This window comes from Leptodactylus fuscus, chromosome 6, assembly GCF_031893055.1.
Source record: "Leptodactylus fuscus isolate aLepFus1 chromosome 6, aLepFus1.hap2, whole genome shotgun sequence".
NCBI lineage: Eukaryota > Metazoa > Chordata > Amphibia > Anura > Leptodactylidae > Leptodactylus > Leptodactylus fuscus.
The window spans coordinates 18,408,730-18,429,270 of record NC_134270.1 but is presented as its reverse complement, the minus strand read 5'-3'; the positions used below and the strand labels follow the sequence as shown (position 1 = coordinate 18,429,270).

At 40.6% G+C, this 20,541-nt stretch overlaps 1 protein-coding gene and 1 pseudogene across 1 annotated transcript in view; one reads left to right on the top strand and one right to left on the bottom strand.

Moving 5' to 3' along the window:
• Positions 1 to 20,541, bottom strand: part of LOC142210374 (uncharacterized) — a 437,305-nt gene that overhangs the window by 314,228 nt on the left and 102,536 nt on the right. The window lies entirely within an intron of this gene.
• Positions 6,741 to 20,541, top strand: part of LOC142210384 (uncharacterized) — a 29,505-nt pseudogene continuing 15,704 nt past the window's right edge.

Below are 20,541 nucleotides of genomic sequence, written 5' to 3'. Positions count from 1 at the left end.
ATTAGTAACCTTTATATGGGGCACACAGGGGTTAATATGAGGGACATGATGGGGTTTATTCCTATTAATGTGATGCACATGTAGTTACTAACACTAAACTAATAACCCCAAATGCATGACATTAATGAGAATAGGAACTACAGGAAGGGACCTGTGTGTTTCTTCACTTTGCTAGCAGCTTCCTCTCCTCCTCGGGAACGTTTGCAGGATGCAGACGGCAGGAGCTATCACTATAGCAGGCAGAGACCTGAGCGATTAAGCTCCACCCCCTGGGTTTCCTGCACCCCTCTCATTGGAGGGCAGTGAGGGAAGGGGAGTGTCCTTATGCCTCAGCTCTAGCAGAGCACTGAAGGGACGCTCCGACTTCATTTAACTCTTGCAGGTCCTGTGCTGCTGGTGTGCCAGTGAAATATGGCAGGAGTGCCACTCTTGGCACGTGTGGCAGGGGTTGCTGACCTCTGCTGTAGAGGGTAATATGAATTTTGTGGCTTGCTATGGTCCAAAGTGTGTGAGATTGCAGAGATAGTGATGTGAGTTTGGGTTTTGTGGGGGTCCTGGGAAAAACGTATGTGCGCTATTGTGACGAAAAGTAGCCTATTGTGCAATCCTGTGTAGTAACTATGTTTGTGGAAAATTTCAGCCAAATCGGTGGAGCGGGTTTTGCGTGATTGACCGCCAAACATCCAAACCCACAAACATTTCACAATTATAATATACTAGCTGGTACCCGCGACTTCGTCTGCGGTGATTGTAGAAGTGGGTATATACAGGCGCGGGTAAGGTTTTTGTACTGTGTATAAGGTATGGGATATGAAATGTAAGTTTGTATCTTGTTTTTGCTGTAATTCAGAGAATACGTGAGACTTTTGTGTTGAAGTTAATTTGTATTTGAGCTGCTATATATACGGTGTTGTGAGAAACTTTACATAGTGACTTTGGGACAGAAGTATTTGAAGTTAACCCTTTCCCGCCGATGGCATTTTTTTATTTTCGTTTTTCGTTTTTGACTCCCCTCCTTCTAAACCCCATAACTTTTTTTATTTCTCCGCTCCCAGAGTCATATGAGGTCTTCATTTTTCCTGGGACAAATTTTTCTTCATGATGCCACCATTGTTTATTCTATATAATGTACTGGGAAGCAGGGAAAAAATTCTGAATGGGGTGGATTTGATGAAAAAATGCATTTCTGCGACTTTCTTACGGGCTTTGGTTTTACAGCGTTCACTGTGCAACCAAAATGACATGTCCCCTGTATTCTGTGTTTCGTTACGATGCTGGGGATACCAAATTTATATGGTTTTATTTACTTTTTGACCCTTTAAAAAAATCCAAAACTGTGTTAGAAATTTTTTTTGAAAAGTCGTCATATTCCGACAGCCGTAACTTTTTTATACGTCCGTGTACGGGGATGTATAGGGCGTCTTTTTTTGCGGGGTCGGGTGTACTTTTTAGCTCTACCATTTTCGGGAAATGTTATTGCTTTGATCACTTTTTATTCAAATTTTTATCAGAATCAAAACAGTGAAAAAACGGCGGTTTGGCACTTTTGACCATTTTTCCTGCTTCGGTGTTTACCGAACAGGAAAAATATTTGTATAGCTTTGTAGAGCGGGCAATTTCGGACGCGGGGATACCTAACATGTATGTATTTCACAGTTTTTAACTACTTTTATATGTGTTCTAGGAAAAGGGGGGTGATTTGAATTTTTAATCCTTTTTATTTGTTTTTATATTTTTTTAACTTTTTTTTTAACTTTTTTTTTTTTTCATTTATTAGACCTCCTAGGGGTATTGACATGGGTGGGCGGTGTCGCGGATTGTCAGAGCGGTGGGGGTCGGCAAACACGGCTGCTCCGGAGCGTTAAAGAGAACCTCCTGGAGTATCGTTAAGGTGAGGGGCAAAGTGGTAAAGTATATGTATATGTGATTGTGTGGGGTTAGGGGCGAGGCTGTAGAGGGCAATATGACATTTGTGGCTTGCTATGGTCCAAAGTGTGTGAGATTGCAGAGATGGTGGTGTGAGTTTGGGTTTTGTGGGGGTCCTGGCACAAACGTATGTGCACTATTGTGACGAAAAGTAGCCTATTGCGCAATCGGATGTATTAACTATGTTTGTGGAAACATTCAGCCAAATCGGTCGAGCGGGTTTTGTGTGATTGAGTAACAAACATCCAAACACACAAACATCCAAACTCACAAACTTTCACAGGATGTATATATGTCCAGGAATGTGTATTTCCTGTATTCTTATTGATAATCATATACATATACAATGTCTCTCTTGGCCAGTTATGGCTCCTTCCTATAGACACTCCACTCTACCGTAGCTGCTCCTGTAGTGAGGTGACTAGATTGGAGTTTCTGGCGGCAGCTCCTATTAGCAACTCCATTCTAGTCACTTCAGTACTGAACAGTCTACATTGGAGCTGATTCTAGTAGTTCCTGCCTCCAGCAACTCCAATCTAGTCACCTCACTACTGAAGTGACTAGATTGGAGTTGCAGGAGGGAGGACCTACCAGGAGCAACTCCATTCTAGACGCAACCCCAGCATAGCAGAGTCCTGTATATACTGACCACGTAACCAGGTAACACCTCATCATGTGATCACTTGACTCCTCCCACACGTGACTGATCACATGACATCATTACAGGTCCTGTAGCCCCAGTGTAAGTAAATATGTAGTGTGTGTGTGTGTGTGTGTGTGTGTGTGTGTGTGTGTGTGTGTGTGTGTGTGTGTGTGTGTGTGTGTGTGTATATACAGAGAGAGTGCAGGTGGTGGTTTGTGTGCAGATATATATATGAAGAGCTCAACGGAAAAATGGCCTAAGTCCACATTTTGTCATATTTCAAATTATTACCTAGAAAGCTTCTTTGTACCTCGTTCTATGCATTGGGTTTACAAGGTACCTAGGATTAATGACCTAAGTCCATATATTTCAATGCAGAAGAATTTACATTCAATGGAATAATGGCCTAAGTCCAATACAAACTTACTTACTTCACTCTCGTTGGTCATTTTTTCATTGAAATCGTGACTTCCGGTCTGTTGTTTATATTAGTGTAAAAACTTTGTCTTATTGTTTAAAAGGCTCTAAATCGACTTTTGCACATATTTAGCGCCGAAAAGGGAGGCAGGTAATTATTATTCTTCATCGTTTAATAATATTAGTAATTAATTAATAATATTAAATAAATAATATTTATACATGAAGCTGCAATTTTTTTAATAAATAATACAATTTATGATTAGGATTAACGGTGTTCATTAGCTGATTACATTGGATAGATATATTCCACAATAATGCCCGTTTGCTTTAGGCTAAAACTTCAAATTTCGTTTTTCTCACAATATTGATTTTTGGACTTAGGCCATTTTTCCGTTGAGCTCTTCATATATATATATCCTATTAATATTATAAATGTGAAAGTTTGTGGGTTTGTGTGTTTGGATGTTTGCATGTTCGGATGTTTGTTCCTCAATCACGGAAAAACCGCTCCACTGATTTGGCTGAAATTTTCCACAAACATAGTTAATACACCCGATTAAACAATAGGCTACTTTTCGTCACAATAGCGCACATACGTTTGTGCCAGGACCCCCACAAAACCCAAACTCACATCACCATCTCTGCAATCTCACACACTTTAGACCATAGCAAGCCACAAAATTCATATTGCCCTCTACAGCCTCGCCCCTGACCCCACACAATTTCATATACATAAACTTTACCACTTTCACCCTCACCTTAGCGATACTCCAGGAGGCGCTCTTTAACGCTCTGGAGCAGCCATGTTTGCCAACCCCCACCGCTCTGACAATCCGCGACACCGCCCACCCATGTCAATACCCCTAGGCGGTCTAATAAATGCAAAAAAAAAAAGTTTAACAAATGTAAAAAAAATATAAAAAATAAAATAAAAAGGATTAAAAATTCAAATCACCCCCCTTTCCCTAGAACACATATAAAAGTAGTTAAAAACTGTGAAACACATACATGTTAGGTATCCCCACGTCCAAAATCGCCCGCTCTACAAAGCTATACAAATATTTTTCCTGTTCGGTAAACGCCGTAGCGGGAAAAATGGTCAAAAGTGCCAAACCGCCATTTTTTCACTGTTTTGATTCTGATAAAAATTTGAATAAAAAGTGATCAAAGCAATAACATTTCCCGAAAATGGTAGAACTACACAGTACACCCAGTCCTGCAAAAAAAGACACCCTATACATCCCTGTACACGCACGTATAAAAAAGTTATGGCTGTCGGAATATGGCGACTTTTCAAAAAATAATTTTTTAACACAGTTTTGGATTTTTTTTTAAGGGGTCAAAATGTACATAAAACCATATAAATTTGGTATCCCCAGCATCGTAACGAAACACAGAATACAGGGGACATGTCATTTTGGTTGCACAGTGAACGCCGTAAAACCAAAGCCCGTAAGAAAGTCGCAGAACTGCATTTTTTCTTCAAATCCACCCCATTCTGAATTTTTCCCCTGCTTCCCAGTACATTATATAGAATAATTAATGGCGGCATCATGAAGACAAATCTGTCCCGCAAAAATTAAGACCTCATATGGCTCTGGGAGCGGAGAAATAAAAAAGTTATGGGGTTTAGAAGGAGGGGAGTCAAAAACGAAAATCAAAAAATGCCATCGGCGGGAAGGGGTTAACTTCAAATACTTCTGTCCCAAAGTCACTATGTAAAGTTTCTCACAACACCGTATATATAGCAGCTCAAATACAAAGTAACTGCAACACAAAAGTCTCACGTATTCTCTGAATTACAGCAAAAACAAGATACAAAGTTACATTTCATATCCCATACCTCATACACAGTACGAAAACCTTACCCACCCCTGTATATACCCACTTCTACAATCACCGCAGATGAAGTCGCGGGTACCAGCTATTATATATATATATATATATATATATATATATATATATATATATATATATATATATATATATACAGTGGGGCAAAAAAGTATTTAGTCAGTCACCAATAGTGCAAGTTCCACCACTTAAAAAGATGAGAGGCGTCTGTAATTTACATCATAGGTAGACCTCAACTATGAGAGACAAAATGAGAAAACAAATCCAGAAAATCACATTGTCTGATTTTGTAAGAATTTATTTTCAAATGATGGTGGAAAATAAGTATTTGGTCAGTAACAAAATTTCATCTCAATACTATAAATTTCATCTCAATGTTATATATCCTTTGTTGGCAATGACAGAGGTCAAACGTTTTCTGTAAGTCTTCTCCAGGTTGGCACACACTGTTGTTGGTATGTTGGCCCATTCCTCCATGCAGATCTCCTCTAGAGCAGTGATGTTTTGGGGCTGTCGATGGGCAACACAGACTTTCAACTCCCTCCAAAGGTTTTCTATGGGGTTGAGATCTGGAGACTGGCTAGGCCACTCCAGGACCTTGAAATGCTTCTTACAAAGCCATTCTTTCGTTGCCTTGGCGGTGTGCTTTGGATCATTGTCATGTTGAAAGACCCAGCCACGTTTCATCTTCAATGCCCTTGCTGATGGAAGGAGGTTTGCACTCAAAATCTCACGATACATGGCCCCATTCATTCTTTCATGTACCCGGATCAGTCGTCCTGGCCCCTTTGCAGAGAAACAGCCCCAAAGCATGATGTTTCCACCCCCATGCTTTACAATAGGTATGGTGTTTGATGGATGCAACTCAGTATTCTTTTTCCTCCAAACACGAAAAGTTGTGTTTCTACCAAACAGTTCCATTTTGGTTTCATCAGACCATAGGACATTCTCCCAATACTCTTTTGGATCATCCAAATGTTCTCTAGCAAACTTCAGACGGGCCCGGACATGTACTGGCTTAAGCAGTGGGACACGTCTGGCACTGCAGGATCTGAGTCCCTGGCGGCGTAGTGTGTTACTGATGGTAGGCTTTGTTACATTGGTCCCAGCTCTCTGCAGTTCATTCACTAGGTCCCCCCATGTGGTTCTGGGATTTTTGCTCACCGTTCTTGTGATCATTTTGACCCCACGGGGTGAGATTTTGCGTGGAGCCCCAGTTCGAGGGAGATTATCAGTGGTCTTGTATGTCTTCCATTTTCTAATTATTGCTCCCACAGTTGATTTCTTCAATCCAAGCTGGTTGCCTATTGCAGATTCAGTCTTCCCAGCCTGGTGCAGGGCTACAATTTTGTTACTGGTGTCCTTTGACAGCTCTTTGGTCTTCACCATAGTGGAGTTTGGAGTCTGACTATTTGAGGGTGTGCACAGGTGTCTTTTTATACTGATAACAAGTTTAAACAGGTACCATTACTACAGGGAATGAGTGGAGGAAAGAGGAGACTCTTAAAGAAGAAGTTACAGGTCTGTGAGAGCCAGAAATCTTGATTGTTTGTAGGTGACCAAATACTTATTTTCCACCATAATTTGAAAAAAAAATCTTACAAAATCAGACAATGTGATTTTCTGGATTTGTTGTCTCATTCTGTCTCTCATAGTTGAGGTCTACCTATGATGTAAATTACAGACGCCTCTCATCTTTTTAAGTGGTGGAACTTGCACTATTGGTGTCTGACTAAATACTTTTTTGCCCCACTGTACATCTACACTTTATTGTTTCCTCTCTCCATCTCCAGGAATTGTATTTGTTACATGGGATATTTTTGATTTTACATTGGCTCATCTTCTATCCATCTAGGTTCCAACAGTATAGTGAATATCCTCTATATAAGAGAATTTCCTGACTGACCCATCAAGAATGGAGAGAGACCGGGACAAGATGGCAGAAAGTATAATATATCTGACCCTAGAGATCCTGTACCAGCTTACTGGAGAGGTCAGAGATTCTGATGATGTCACATTACATCATTCTTATCTATAGTAATAACAGATGATATGACTGGAGAGGTGAGGGACTCTGGGAATGGATGGAGTGATATTTATTAATGTGTCTCTCCATAAACAGGATTACACAGTAGTGAAGAAGACCTCTAGTGGGCGCTGTCAGGCTCCTGTATCTGAAGTATGTGGGAGAACCCTGAGCCCAATCCCGGGGCCTCCACCTCACTCCCTGATACATGAGGAGATCAATGGACAGAAGATCCTAGATCTCACCAACAAGATCATTGAGCTGCTGACTGGAGAGGTGACACTGCTGGGAATACTGGGACATTATACAGGAGCGCTATGAAGGGATCTGGTGATGACTGTATCATTGTGTTGTCAGGTTCCTATAAGGTGTCAGGATGTCACTGTCTATTTCTCCATGGAGGAGTGGGAGTATTTAGAAGGACACAAAGATGTGTACAAGGAGGTGATGATGGAGGATCAGCAGCCCCTCACATCAGCAGGTAATAGACATGACTAAATACACACGGCCTCTCATTATCTGTATGGAAAGAATGAATTCAGTCCCTGTATGTGTTTCCTCCAGTTCCATCCAGTAAGAGAACATCACCGGAGAGATGTCCCAGACCTCTTCTACCACAGGACTGTAAGGAAGAAAATGTCCTCCAGGATGATCAGGTAGATGACAACATGGTGGATTTATCCAGGAGACCTGCAGCTATTTGGTCAGATAAGTCCTGCTGTCACTTTGTGGTCATGATAATGAATGATCTTTTCTTCTCCTATAAAACATCCCATGTGACTTCTCCATCCGTCTGGTGACTTTACAATATTTGTTTCACAGCTTTTGTATCTGGGTAAAGATCTGAACATTATTAAGGTTCCGGAGACATATGTGAGGGGTGATGAGGAGTGTAAGGAGGAGATTCCTTCAGGTGAGTACTGAATAGGAATCTGTTTACATTATGTTTCTTTGGTCTATTTGACTTGTTTTCCCCAAATGGATTTATTAAATTATTTATAGGTTTTCATGTCAAGATTTGTTTGTGTACAAATTAGAAAAAAGGAAATGTCAGTTATATCAACATCTGTAAGGATCCATCAGAACTGATGGACAAATAAGATAATTTCACAGTTAAATGTATGTAAACTTGCTATATGTGAAACTTTCCACTGTATGAATGAGCAATAGAGAATCTCAAAGGAATCCATCATGAAGTATGCTGTAGATCCTGTCGAAGAGATGAAATCATAATTGTCATCTTTTTTTTGGTCATCTTTGTTGTGGTGCGATTCTTCTACATGTCTTGTAATTTGTATGGTCGTTTTTATATTGGAATATTGTAATTTATCAATATAATTTTAAGGTTATATTATGCAAAATCAATAAAATCATGTTTCTCCTTGTCATGTGACTGTACCATGACCTCAGAGGGACATACATCATATAAAGTGGATGATGGTGGTATCACACAAGATACATATGAAGAACATGTCATTATCCCAGATATACCCTCAGTCCTTGACGGCAAAGATCTATCATCTAATCCTTCTATACATGTCCGATCTTCTGATCCATCATGGACTCAGAAGCAAAATAATAGTCACAGAAGGAACGTCGTACATCAAAGAAGTCACAATGTGGAGAAGCCATATTCATGTTCAGAATGTGGGAAATATTATAGCGATAAACAAACTCTTGGTAGACATCAGAGAATACACACAGGAGAAGTGTTATTTTCCTGTTCAGAATGTGGAAAAGGTTTTTATCAAAAGTCAGCTCTTGTCATACATCGGAGAATTCACACAGGAGAGAAGCCATTTTCCTGTTCAGAATGTGTAAAATGTTTTTATCAGAAATCGGATCTTGTTCGGCATCAAAGAATTCACACAGGAGAGAAGCCATTTTCATGCTCAGAATGTGATAAACGTTGTAGTGATAAATCAGCTCTTGTTAGACATCAGAGAATCCACACAGGTGAGAAGCCATATTTGTGTTCAGAATGTGGGAAATGTTTTAACCAGAAAGCAGATCTTGTTAAACATCAGAGAAGTCACACAGGAGAGAAGAAATTTTCATGTTCAGAATGTGGGAAAGGCTTTAGCGATAAACCTAATCTTGTTAGACATCAGAGACTTCACACAGGAGAGAAGCCAATCTCATGTTTAGAGTGTGGGAAATGCTTTACAGATAAACCAAGTGTTATTAGACATCGGAGAATTCACACAGGAGAGAAGCCATATTCATGTTCAGAATGTGGGAAATGTTTTAGAGATAGACCAAATCTAGCTAAACATCTGAAAATTCACACAGTGGAAAAGACATTTTCATCTTCAGAATTTGGGAAATGTGCTATGTAGTAAACTATCGTTCATTAAAATACAGTCACAATGATTGTTCCATATAGGTAAAAATAGTAACAGTAGTAAGTTCCAATATATTTTCCAGTACTGCTCATCGGTGGTCACGTGGTCAGAAAGTCTCCCCTATACGCTTCTAAAAATCCACACACAAGGGCAGAGCCCCATTCACATTCTGAAGGCAGAGAATATTTTATCTACAAATCATACCGTCTTTAACGTGAATCTCTGTGGAGGAATCACAACGTTAAGATAGGATGTTTAGCACAAACCAGACTCCAACACTCAACGCTCCTCACATACACATTAATGCTGTCACCACCTTTTGAATCCTGGGCCAATAAATACCAAACGCGCGCACGCACAGACACGCTGCTCTCCACTATTCAGACAGCTTAATACACTTTGACAGGCAATGACCCATAGAGAATAGAAGGACTATCAATAAAGTAAAGACTTTAATACAAAAGGGTTCAGAAAGTGATGTAATAGCACAAGGAAACCAGCTACAAATTAAATGGAGTAACAGAAAATCCTAACTGACGCTGGGTTCACACCTGCGTCTGGGGTCTCCGTACTATGGTTTCCGTCTTTTTTATCCGGACACAGAGTAGTGCATGTCCGACTCTGTGTCCGGATTATAAAACCCGGTTTCGCGGCGGAGAGCGCAAAACGCTCACTGCCGCGCACGGCCGGACAGCTTTCTCACCCATTCAAATGAATGGGTGAGAAAGTCTCCTGCAGGCTTCCGTCTCCTGCATCTGTTTTATGCAGGAAACGGAAACCTGCAATAAGGACCGACGACGCAGATGTGAACGAGCCCTTACCCAAGTTACAGTCCTGATTCCTTGAGGTAGGAAGACATTGGGAAACACACTTGAAAGCCAAAGGTGGTTTTACAAAATTATAACAATTGGATTGCAAGTCAAATTTATGTATGCAATAGCCAAGATGATTGTCTATAAAATGACGGTAGTCCCACGTATTAACCTGTAGGGGATGGTGAGATTTGGAGCCTGAAAGTCACAAGTTCAAAACATTGTTACCATTTTGCTTGTCAGTGTAATTGTTATATGAGCTAGCTTAAAGAATCAACGACACCATAGACAGCTAGCTAGTGCACTCCGAGTTTAATGGAGGGATTGGTGAGGATTAAATACATCGTAAGTGGTTTATGATCTTTGATCACTTAAAAATTGTGTCCACAAAGGTAAGGCTGTAGTTTTTGTAGGGCCCAAACTATTGCTAAACACTCCTTTTCAATTGTGATATGGCAACTTTCCTGACGAGGTAAAAAATTGGACTGCCCCTAGCACATCTCTGCGCATGCTGATATCAGTCTGTACCGTAAACTTGCAAGTAAAATTTGGAGAAACCAACAGGAGAAAATACAGCTAAAAAGGCATCCATAACCTTATCTGAACATATGGAGGACAATGCTGCAGCTTCCAGATACCAAGTATCATGATCGACAAGTATAAAACAATAGACTAAAACATTTTCCTTAGCTGGTAAGTTCAGCAAGTTATTATGTGAAAAGCTGATGCCTGAAATGGCTCATCAACAAGAATTAAGACTAAATTCACATGACTTATTTTCATCCGTGAGTGAGCGGTATTTACTGCCCTGACCACTATGCTGGGAGACGGACTCTTAGCATAATAATAATACATTTTATTTATATAGCGCCAACATATTCCGCAGCACTGTACAATTAGTAGGGTTCAAATACAAACAGAAAGATACAGTGTTGGCCAAAAGTATTGGCCCCCCTGCAATTCTGTCAGATAATACTCAGTTTCTTCCAGATAATGATTACAAGCACAAACTCTTTGGTAATATCTTCATTTATTTTGCTTGCAATGAAAAAAACACAAAAGAGAATGAAAAAAAAGTCAAATCATTGATCATTTTACACAAAACTCCAAAAATGGTCCGGACAGAAGTATTGGCCCCCTCAGCCTAATACTTGGTAGCACAACCTTTAGACACAATAACTGCGCACATCCGCTTCCGGTAACCAGCAATGAGTTTCTTACAAGGCTCTGCTGGAATTTTAGACCATTCTTCTTTAGCAAACTGCTCCAGGTCCCCCCTGAGATGTGAAGGGGGCCTTCTCCAAACTGCCACCAAGAGATCTCTACCCCTCCCCCACAGGTGTTCTATGGGATTCAGGGCTGGACTCATTGCTGCCACTTTACAAGTCTCCAGGGCTTTCTCTCACCACCATTTTCTAGTGCTGACCTGAAGTGTGTTTTGGGTCATTGTCCTGCTGGAAGACCCATGACCTCTGAGGGAGACCCAGCTTTCTCACACTGGGCCCTACATTATGCTGCACAATGTGTTGGTCGTCTTCAGACTTCATAATGCCATGCACACGGTCAAGCAGTCCAGTGCCAGAGGCAGCAAAGCAACACCAAAACATCAGAGGAACCTCCGCCATGTCTGACTGTAGGGGGCGTCTTCTTTTCTTTGAAGGCCTCTTTTTTTTCCTGTAAACTCTATGTTGAGGCCTTTTCCTACTTTTGTCTCCTCTGACCAGAGAACATTCTTCCAAAACGTTTTTGGCTTTCTCAGGTGAGTTTTGGCAAACTCCAGCCTGGCTTTTTTTATGTCTCTGGGTAAGAATTGGCCAACAACACGCTGGCTATATGGCACCCCAGTGAGCTACTGAGATGCCGGAACAATTACAGGCACAGCGCGAGGTATGAGTTCAGCAGCAGGACAGCTTGAGAGCCATTGAGGGCAGCAATTTGCTGAATATAGGGAGATCATCGATGCCAACAACACACAGACGAAGTCGTGGACAGAGGCTAGTTGTACATAATGCTCTAGTATAATGTGATGTAGCTCTATATACCAGATAGACCATAGACACAATAGTCTGGAGTAGACCCTATTGACTCCTGAGTGATTTCTAGGCATGCTGTGAGCTCTGAAGCAGTCATTACACAGGTAGGAGAGTAGATGTTAGATCACCTATTGTGATTGGTGGGTTCTGTGTCTTGTCTACATATACAAGATAGCTGTAATTACCAATGTGCTGATAAGTGAGAGGGCAGCTGCAAAGACAGCTACAGAAAGCAGGAAGTCTCAGCATATTATTTGGTTTAGTGGTCAGAGTCAGAACTGAAGGTTTTTTTTTTTTTTAGAAATTTTTGAAAATATAGACTACAACACTGAAAATATTTAAAAATCTCAACAATTGTTATTTAAAGAGGTTCTGTCCCCAAATACAAATATATTATAGGCCATAGATCATTTGATGCTCACTGTGTGACCAAGCAGTTTGGTGACTCAATGGTTAGCAGCGTTACCTATAGGCTACTGGAACAGAAGATCTGTGCAGGGTCCAGGTCACAGATCACATACATCAGCATGAAATTTGAATTTGGGGCCAGAAAACCCTTATAGGCTGAAGCCCCACGTTGCGAAAACACAGCTTTTTTGCAATGGAAAAAAACACTGGTTTTTCAGTACCTGTAAAGTGAGTGGGGTTATGCCCAATCCCATCCATACATTGCAGAAAAATATCTGCAGTGGAAATGTGATTTCAAAATCTCAAGTGTTTTTGAAAATTCCAGCATGTCAACTATACCTGCGGAAATGCTGATGGTTTCCGTATAGGTATAATTGAAGCTGCGTTTTTAATAAAGAAAACTCATTGAAAATGCAATGAAAAAAACTGTGGAAAAAATCAGATGTCCCCAAAGGTCTAAAAAGAAAACAGTAAAAAAAAAAAAATTAAATGAATGTAAAATAATTAAAAAATAAATAAAATAATATGTTAATAACACGCCCTTATATTACAGGTTCTAGCCCCAATCCTGATAACGAAATACAAAATAAAAATTACTGTAACAGAGAAATAAAACTAACTCATAAAGTGAAAAACAGACCCGATTTCCCTCCTCTTTTGTTTATAATTACTGGATATAAAAAAAATGAAAACCAACATAAAAATAAAGCCCTATGGGTCACCGAAAAAAGAAGCAGAAATTAGTCAAATAACCCAAATGATAAAAATGTTACAGCCCTCAAAACCGCACATACAAAAAAACCCGAAAATATGTCTGGGCCTGGACCACAAATTGGCCCGGTACTGAAGTGCTTGAGGCTGTTTTTGGAGGCCACGCTGTTTCCGGTATCTTACATAACCCTGCTTTAAGGCCATTTTAGTAAACCTGCCCCATAAAATTCAGCGGCGAACAGCACAGCAGAGCACGTAACCCGGCAACACCTCATCATGTGATCACTTGACTCCTCCCACACATAGGACTGATCACATGGTCGTGACATCATCACAGGTCCTGTAGCCCCAGAGGAAGTAGATACGTAGTGTACGACTCGGCAGGTGGAGGTATGTATGTATATATATATATGTATCTATATGGTCGCCATCACTGTCTGTTAGGATCACTGGGGCAGATGGAGCATTAACCTCTTCATTACCAGGGAACTTGCCCCTCCCTCATCTTATATCATTGCATGGCCACATTCCAAGGGACAGAATGTTTTTGTTCGTTGCTCTAGAGGAAGATTTTCTGTTTTTTTGTTGTTTTTTTTTTGCTTGATCATTGTGTGGTGTGAATTTGGTTCAGTACGATGGCTGCGATTCCTTATATGATAGTTGTATAGAGTACCACGTTCTATGGTACATATGTATTTTCTATGTAAATATGATCTTCTGATCTCTTATCTAATGCTTTGTTATAGTCGGTATTCTTGTAAGGCCTCATGCACATGATAGTGTCACGGCTAGCACACTGAACCCATTGAATTTTATAGCCCCATACACACACCCAGGTATTGGGCCGCAAGCCCGGGGCAAAAGTCACGACCTAATTCCTGTTTGACTGAGAGCAATGAATGGGGCCGTGCCAGGATGGGTCATCCAGTTACGTGCACATGGTCATGTGCCGTATTAGAGCCGGCTGAAAGATAACCAAAACCGAACCAGGATAAGCAATGGGATTTTGTTCATGTCGGTTATTTCGGTTCAGTCATTATGTTATTTACGACGTTCTAGCTGCAGTTTTGTTCGGACCGTACATGTCCAAACCAGAACCGCTAATATTATACTGTAGGCGGGGATCTCTTCAGACCGCAGACTAGAATAAGCGGAGGCCTTGGGGAGGTGAACCAACGTAAAAAAAATGGTGTAAAATTTATGCAAATTAAGCATTTGGGCGGGCCTTCAGCTCTGGGAGCACTGCACTTGTTCTAGTTGGATCGTTGATATGCTAAGGTCAAGAGTGTCGAGCTCATTTTCGCTTAGGCCTCGTTCACATCTGCATCGATAATCCGTTCTGGGAGTCCGCATAGGGTCGTCCCCCCACGAACGGACTATTGAACACATTGGCAAGTGGTGTTCAGTTAAAACACACGGACCCCATAGACTATAATGAGTCCGTGTGCTTTCCGCACGGTCTCCGCAAGAGTCATGCGGACATGAAAGTAGATCGTGAACTACTTTTCTGTCCGCATGTTCCGTGTCGAAAGCACACAGACCCCATTATAGTGTATTGGGTCCGTGTGCTTTCACTGCACATCACTTGCCAATACGTTCAGTAGTCCGTTTGGGGGGTCCCCATGCGGACTCCCCCCAACGGATTAACGATGCAGATGTGAGCAAAGCCTAATTGCCACATCAGCCTTATAGTTGTCTTCAAAGGGCCATCAATAATTCTGTGACTGCATATATGTAGCTATATATGCCGCCCTCCTTTTTCCTTGACCCCCACATAGTTTATAACCCCCTTTATTGTTTTCAACACAAATTTCTCTTTGCATTGTTATATTTTGATCCACATGACTGTATTTTGCAGATGTGGTTTGTATTGGTACCATTATGAGGTACATGTACACTTTTTACTTTGAAGAGGATCCCATAAATATCAGTAGTTAGACTTGCTGTAGTGATCTTAGACTTGAACAGCTTGTAAAAAAATTGTGGCTGGAGCCTGAGAACCTCTAAATATGGCATAGGCCAAGCTGAAAACCTACAATATTCATAACCTAGGTAAGTAACCTCACCTCATTCCTATCAAAAACCAAATATGTAAACCTACATGGAATGACAGAGCAATAAACTCTGTATAACATATACATATAACTATACGTCACAATAAATAATCATCAGTGTCATATACAACACCTATATGTAGGTGCACATATTGACAATAAACATGAGCTACTAAGGGCAGGTTCACATCTAATTTCCACTATGTGGGTCTCTGTCTTGTGCCCGAGAAATCCTGACAGGAGACAGAAACCCAGAAGTCAGTTTCCACCCGTGAGCGCCTGTGAACGTCTTCTGGTCTCCGCGGCAAAACAGTTTCTTTTTAACCGGAAAACTTAAGTCTTCAGTAGGTGATACCTTTTTTATTGGCTAACTCATAATGATGACAGAATATATAACGTTTCGAAGTTCTTTGGCTTCTTCTTCAGATATAACTAAAACCAATTTCTGAAGGATGCTGTTACGGTTCTGTGTATATATATAAATATTTTTTGAGCTCAAAATATTTAACCCTTTCGCTGCCAGGCACGTACACTGTACGTGCTCCCAAGGTGGCACTTCAGTAGCCGAGGACGTACTTAGTACGTCCTCCCTACTAATGCCGATATCTCTGGACTGCATCAACACATCTTGATGCTTTAAAATGCATTTTAAAGAAGAGACTCTCATCTTTAAAATGATACCAGGGACTTGATTTTACTTACAGTCTTGGAGCCATTCACTGTTGAAAACACTATTTGGCATTGAGATCCAACTGCAGATCTCAATTCCCGACAGCGTTTCAACAGTGAATTTCTCCAAAACTGTACATCCAATCATCGAGTTCTTGATATAATTTTAAAGATGAGATTCTCCTCTTTAAAATGCAATTGAAAGCATCAAGATATGTTGATGCAGTCCAAAGATATAGAGCTCCAAAGTGTCCCCCCCCTCCTGTCTAAGCAAGCAATTTGCGATCTAACAAGAAAGGGAGAGGGGCACGGAGCAGCCCAGCAGAGAGAGAGAGAGACAGAGAAACGATCTCTCTCTCTGCATAACTTGTATGTGACAGTAGGAGGGGGGGTGGCAGGGACTCTATTGTCCCTATTAACCCTTCTCCTGCCAATCAGAGAACATACTATACATTTGTCTCTGATTGTCACATACAGTTATAATGTAATTCCCCCCTGAGCTTTTCTAGTGGGGTATTCTTATGTTATACCTCCTGAACATAACCAGGACGTTTATTGGCGCTGTGACTCAGACGTTTACCATTGTCCAGGTCGCAAGCCAAAAAAAAAAAAAGTTGCACCAAACACTTACACAACATATACATAAAGTCGCAAATAAAGTTTACATTTCACCCAATCCCTGTCCTGTCTATACCTGAGCTTTCTACAGTAAAATACGTCTCTAGTGATATCCGTTACAGACTAAAATAATAGTAATAACGATTATCACTAGAGATGAACGTATAGATTGCTAAAATTATTATAGGGGGATGGAAAATAACATTTTTATGTAAAGTCCTATTTAATTTGCATGCACAAAATGGGATGGCGCATTTCTGAGATTTTGGCGATTCTTTACCACCCACCCCTGTAAATATATACATGTGTGGTATGTATGAACTCCTCACATATTGCAGTTTTATTGACAGTACATTGTGTTTGCATAAAGGGATTTCTTGAGCTGCACTTTAGTGGCAAATTTGAATTTTTGCGCAATTTTTGCTAGCAATCTCTGTTTGCGGCAAAGTTGAATGAAGGTGGTTGTATATATAAACTATTAAATTGTGTTTTTATATACGGTATGCTGTGTACTCTGAAAAAAGTTAGATGTTGGTATCACAGTCACAGTTTGGTAGGTGCAGTATAGCTTTTTAACATATTAGTGAACAACAGCAAAATCCTGCTTGTCTTCTGTATTCGTGTTTTTGGGAGTCCGAGCTCTTGTAGTTGATGTTTGCGGTACATATAGTATATATACACATTGTATACACCATAAGCTATTATTTTAAAAGTATTTTGTATATGAATGTGAGATTGAACATGAGTTTTAGGTGCAAATATGTGTTTTAGCGTATTTTTTCAAAAAATTATTTGTGTTGGTCGCAAAGTTGCATGAAGGTGGATGTGGCTATCGATGACCCATTAAGACATTTGTAATCTTCAGATTGTCTACTTTCAAAAAATATATAGGGTTTAGGGGTTCACTTGCTTTTCATGGTGTGTAATCCCTACATTTTATAGGATGATACTTTTTTAACATTTCCAGCTTCAAAGCAGAATTTTGTTCCTTCCAGTTCTAGCGATTTTCTGAAGACACTTGCATGCGGGTTCAGGCCATAGTGATATGTATGAACTCTGCACATGTTGAACTCTTATTTTTAGGAGGTTTGGTGCATTTAATTTTTTGTTTGGTTTCCGCTTTTAACAACTAATATACATTTATTTGCATTTTTTCATAAAACATTCACTTTAAATCAAAATTGCATGAAGGTGCCTGTTCGTATACAGTACCAAGTGGCATTCTGACAATGCTGCAGGTGTCTACTTTAAGAAAATATATAGGTATGGGGGGTTGGATGCTTTTTTAATGTTGCAATTTAGGTTTGATTTGTCCATCTCAAAACTGTGAAAATTGCTCTGGCTACTGGAGGTGCAAAATTTCCAGAGACCCTTGGCAGCGAAAAGGTTAAAGGGAAGTCCCCGCCCAATAGGGGCAGTGGTCATGACCTCACCGCTCATGCTCAATAGGGGAGAAAAGGCACTTAACTTGTGAGCGGCTCCAAAAGTCTGAGCATGCTCAGTAGGGCGAAAGCTGGACTTAGCCTGACCCGCAGGTGGCGCTGTGCGGCGGGAGAGCAACCTGCGGGACCCAATCCTAACAGATGCATATTTATGTACAACAGGACACATAGGGATAGGATTTCAGGAGGGAGGGGGGAAGAGGCTAATTTGTATATAAATGTAAACAATTCACAATTCCCAGGTTCTTATCTTTATGGCTGTCTAAGTTAAGTGATTTCTATAGAATGACATGAACCCATGTAAGACATTCATTCCATTCTACAGAGTGTTGAATGAGGTCAGTCATGCTCTTGTACTAATAAATCCGTCTCTGTTTCTTTGATTTAAAATTCCTTCTTAAAAACAAAATTTTCATGTCATTGATGATATTATGATCTTCATTGCAGAAATGTTTTGGCACGGGAAGGTCCATCCTTTGTTCTCTAATCGTATGGCGATGTGAATTAATTCTCATTCTGAGCTTCTGACCGGTCTCTCCAACATACAGATTTTCGGTGGAACATTTGGTGCACATTATTAAATACACTACATTAGGTGTGTTACAGGTGAACGTACCTGGGATTTTATATTCCCTGTTAGAGTTTGGTATCTCTATCCTGTCAGTGGTCAGTATGTGAGGGCAGGTTTTGCACCTTTTCTGTCCGCATGGGAATGTTCCTGTGTAAGTTGGAGGTGATAGTAAGCGGCTAACAACCATATTCCTGAGGTTTGGTGGCTGTCTATAGCACAGGAGAGTGGGGTCTGGAAATATGGATTTTAGATTTTAGTTGTCTTTTTGCAGTAGTAGATGTAATTTGCATGTGATTCCTCTTAGCGTCTCCAGGTGTGGGTTATATGTGACGACCAGAGGCACCCGGTTGTTGTGTTTTAATAAATCCGATCTTGGTATTCTGGTGGTCCTGGTGATTTGGTTTTCAATTGTTCTTGGATGGTATCCTTGCCTCAAGAATGTGTTTTTGAGGCCTCCAAGGTGTTTGTTTCTATCTGCAGTGTTTGAACATATGTGATGCAGGTGGATAGAAAGTCACTCTCAAGCTTGGCCATGAAGAGATTAGTGGCGCCATTTTGTTCCCCATTGCGGTGCCAGTCTGCTGTAGATAGATGCAGTCACCAAAAGAAAAGTAATTGTGAGTGAGGATGAATTTTGTCAGTTTAACCATCGATTCAGCATTCATACCTCGCTTTTCCATGAAAAACTCGCAGGCGTTTACACTGTCCTGGTGTGGGATATTGGAGTACAAGGATTCTACATCCATGGTGGTCAGGATGGTTCCATCTGGAAGGGGACCTATAGTGCATAGTTTATTTAATAGGTCTGTGGTGTCCTGAAGGTAGTTGGCTGTATCCTTCACTAAGGGTTTAAGGGTACCCTCCACCCATCTGTTCAGTGAGCGTCCCCACACATGAAATGATCGGTCTCCCTGGGTTCCCAGGTTTGTGCAGTTTCGGAAGCATATAAAAGGTCCCCGTTCTTGGACTTGCTGGTATGAGGCCGCTTAGGTTTTCTGCTCCATTAGATAAGCCGGAGATTACCTTTTTCAGTGTTTTGGAGTATTCTGCTGTGGAGTCTGAATCCAATTTGGAGTAATAGTGTGTGTCAGTCAGTTGTCTGTGTGCTTCCTTTACGTAGTCTGTTGTGTTCATCATGACTATTGCACCACCCTTGTCCGCTGGTTTAATGATGATGTCTGTTATTTCTCAGGGATTGTATGGCTCTTCATTCCAGGGCACTGATGTTAGACGGCCGTCTTTTGTTTGTATTTAGTATAATTGATTTGACCATGTGTCTGAAACAGTCTATGTAATTTTCCAGATCAAGATTTCGTCCAGTTGGAGGTGTCCAATCAGATGTCTCCATTTTTGCTAAGATTGGACCCTCTGAAGGAGTAGGTTGGGTCTCCTCTGTGTCATCTGTGTCATGAAAATATTCCCTCAGACGCAGTCTCCTGAAAAAATCTTCCATGTCACTGCACAGTTCAATTTTATCCATGGTTTTAGTAGGACAAAATGAGAGTATTCTGCTCAATTCTGCTTTGGTGGGTTCATAAGTAGAGAGATTCAGTTCAGTTCAGTGTTTCCAAATCTGTGTGTGAGTGGTCCCGATTGTTAGGTATATATTTTATATTTCATACCCAATGGCTAACACCGTAGAAAAAAAAATGTTCTTTTTTAACCGGACACAGAGTCCTGCGTGTCCGACATTGTGTTCCGTTGAAAAAAAAATGGTTTAGCTGTGGAGACCAGAAGACGCTCACAGGCGGACACTTTGCAAACCCATTCAAACGAATGAATTTGAAAGTGACTGCCGGTTTCCGTCTCCTGTCCAGTTTCTCAGGTACAAGATGGAAACCTGCAAAGCAGAGACTGGGCACAGGTGTGAACCCACCCTAATACGGGCTGTTTAATATTTAGTCAAAAAAGGCAATAGTTATCATGTATATTTATGTCTTTTTCATATGGACACCGTGACCTTGCCTCTTTTTCGGTTGTGTTTTTATCTTTTTTTCATAATTTTTCCT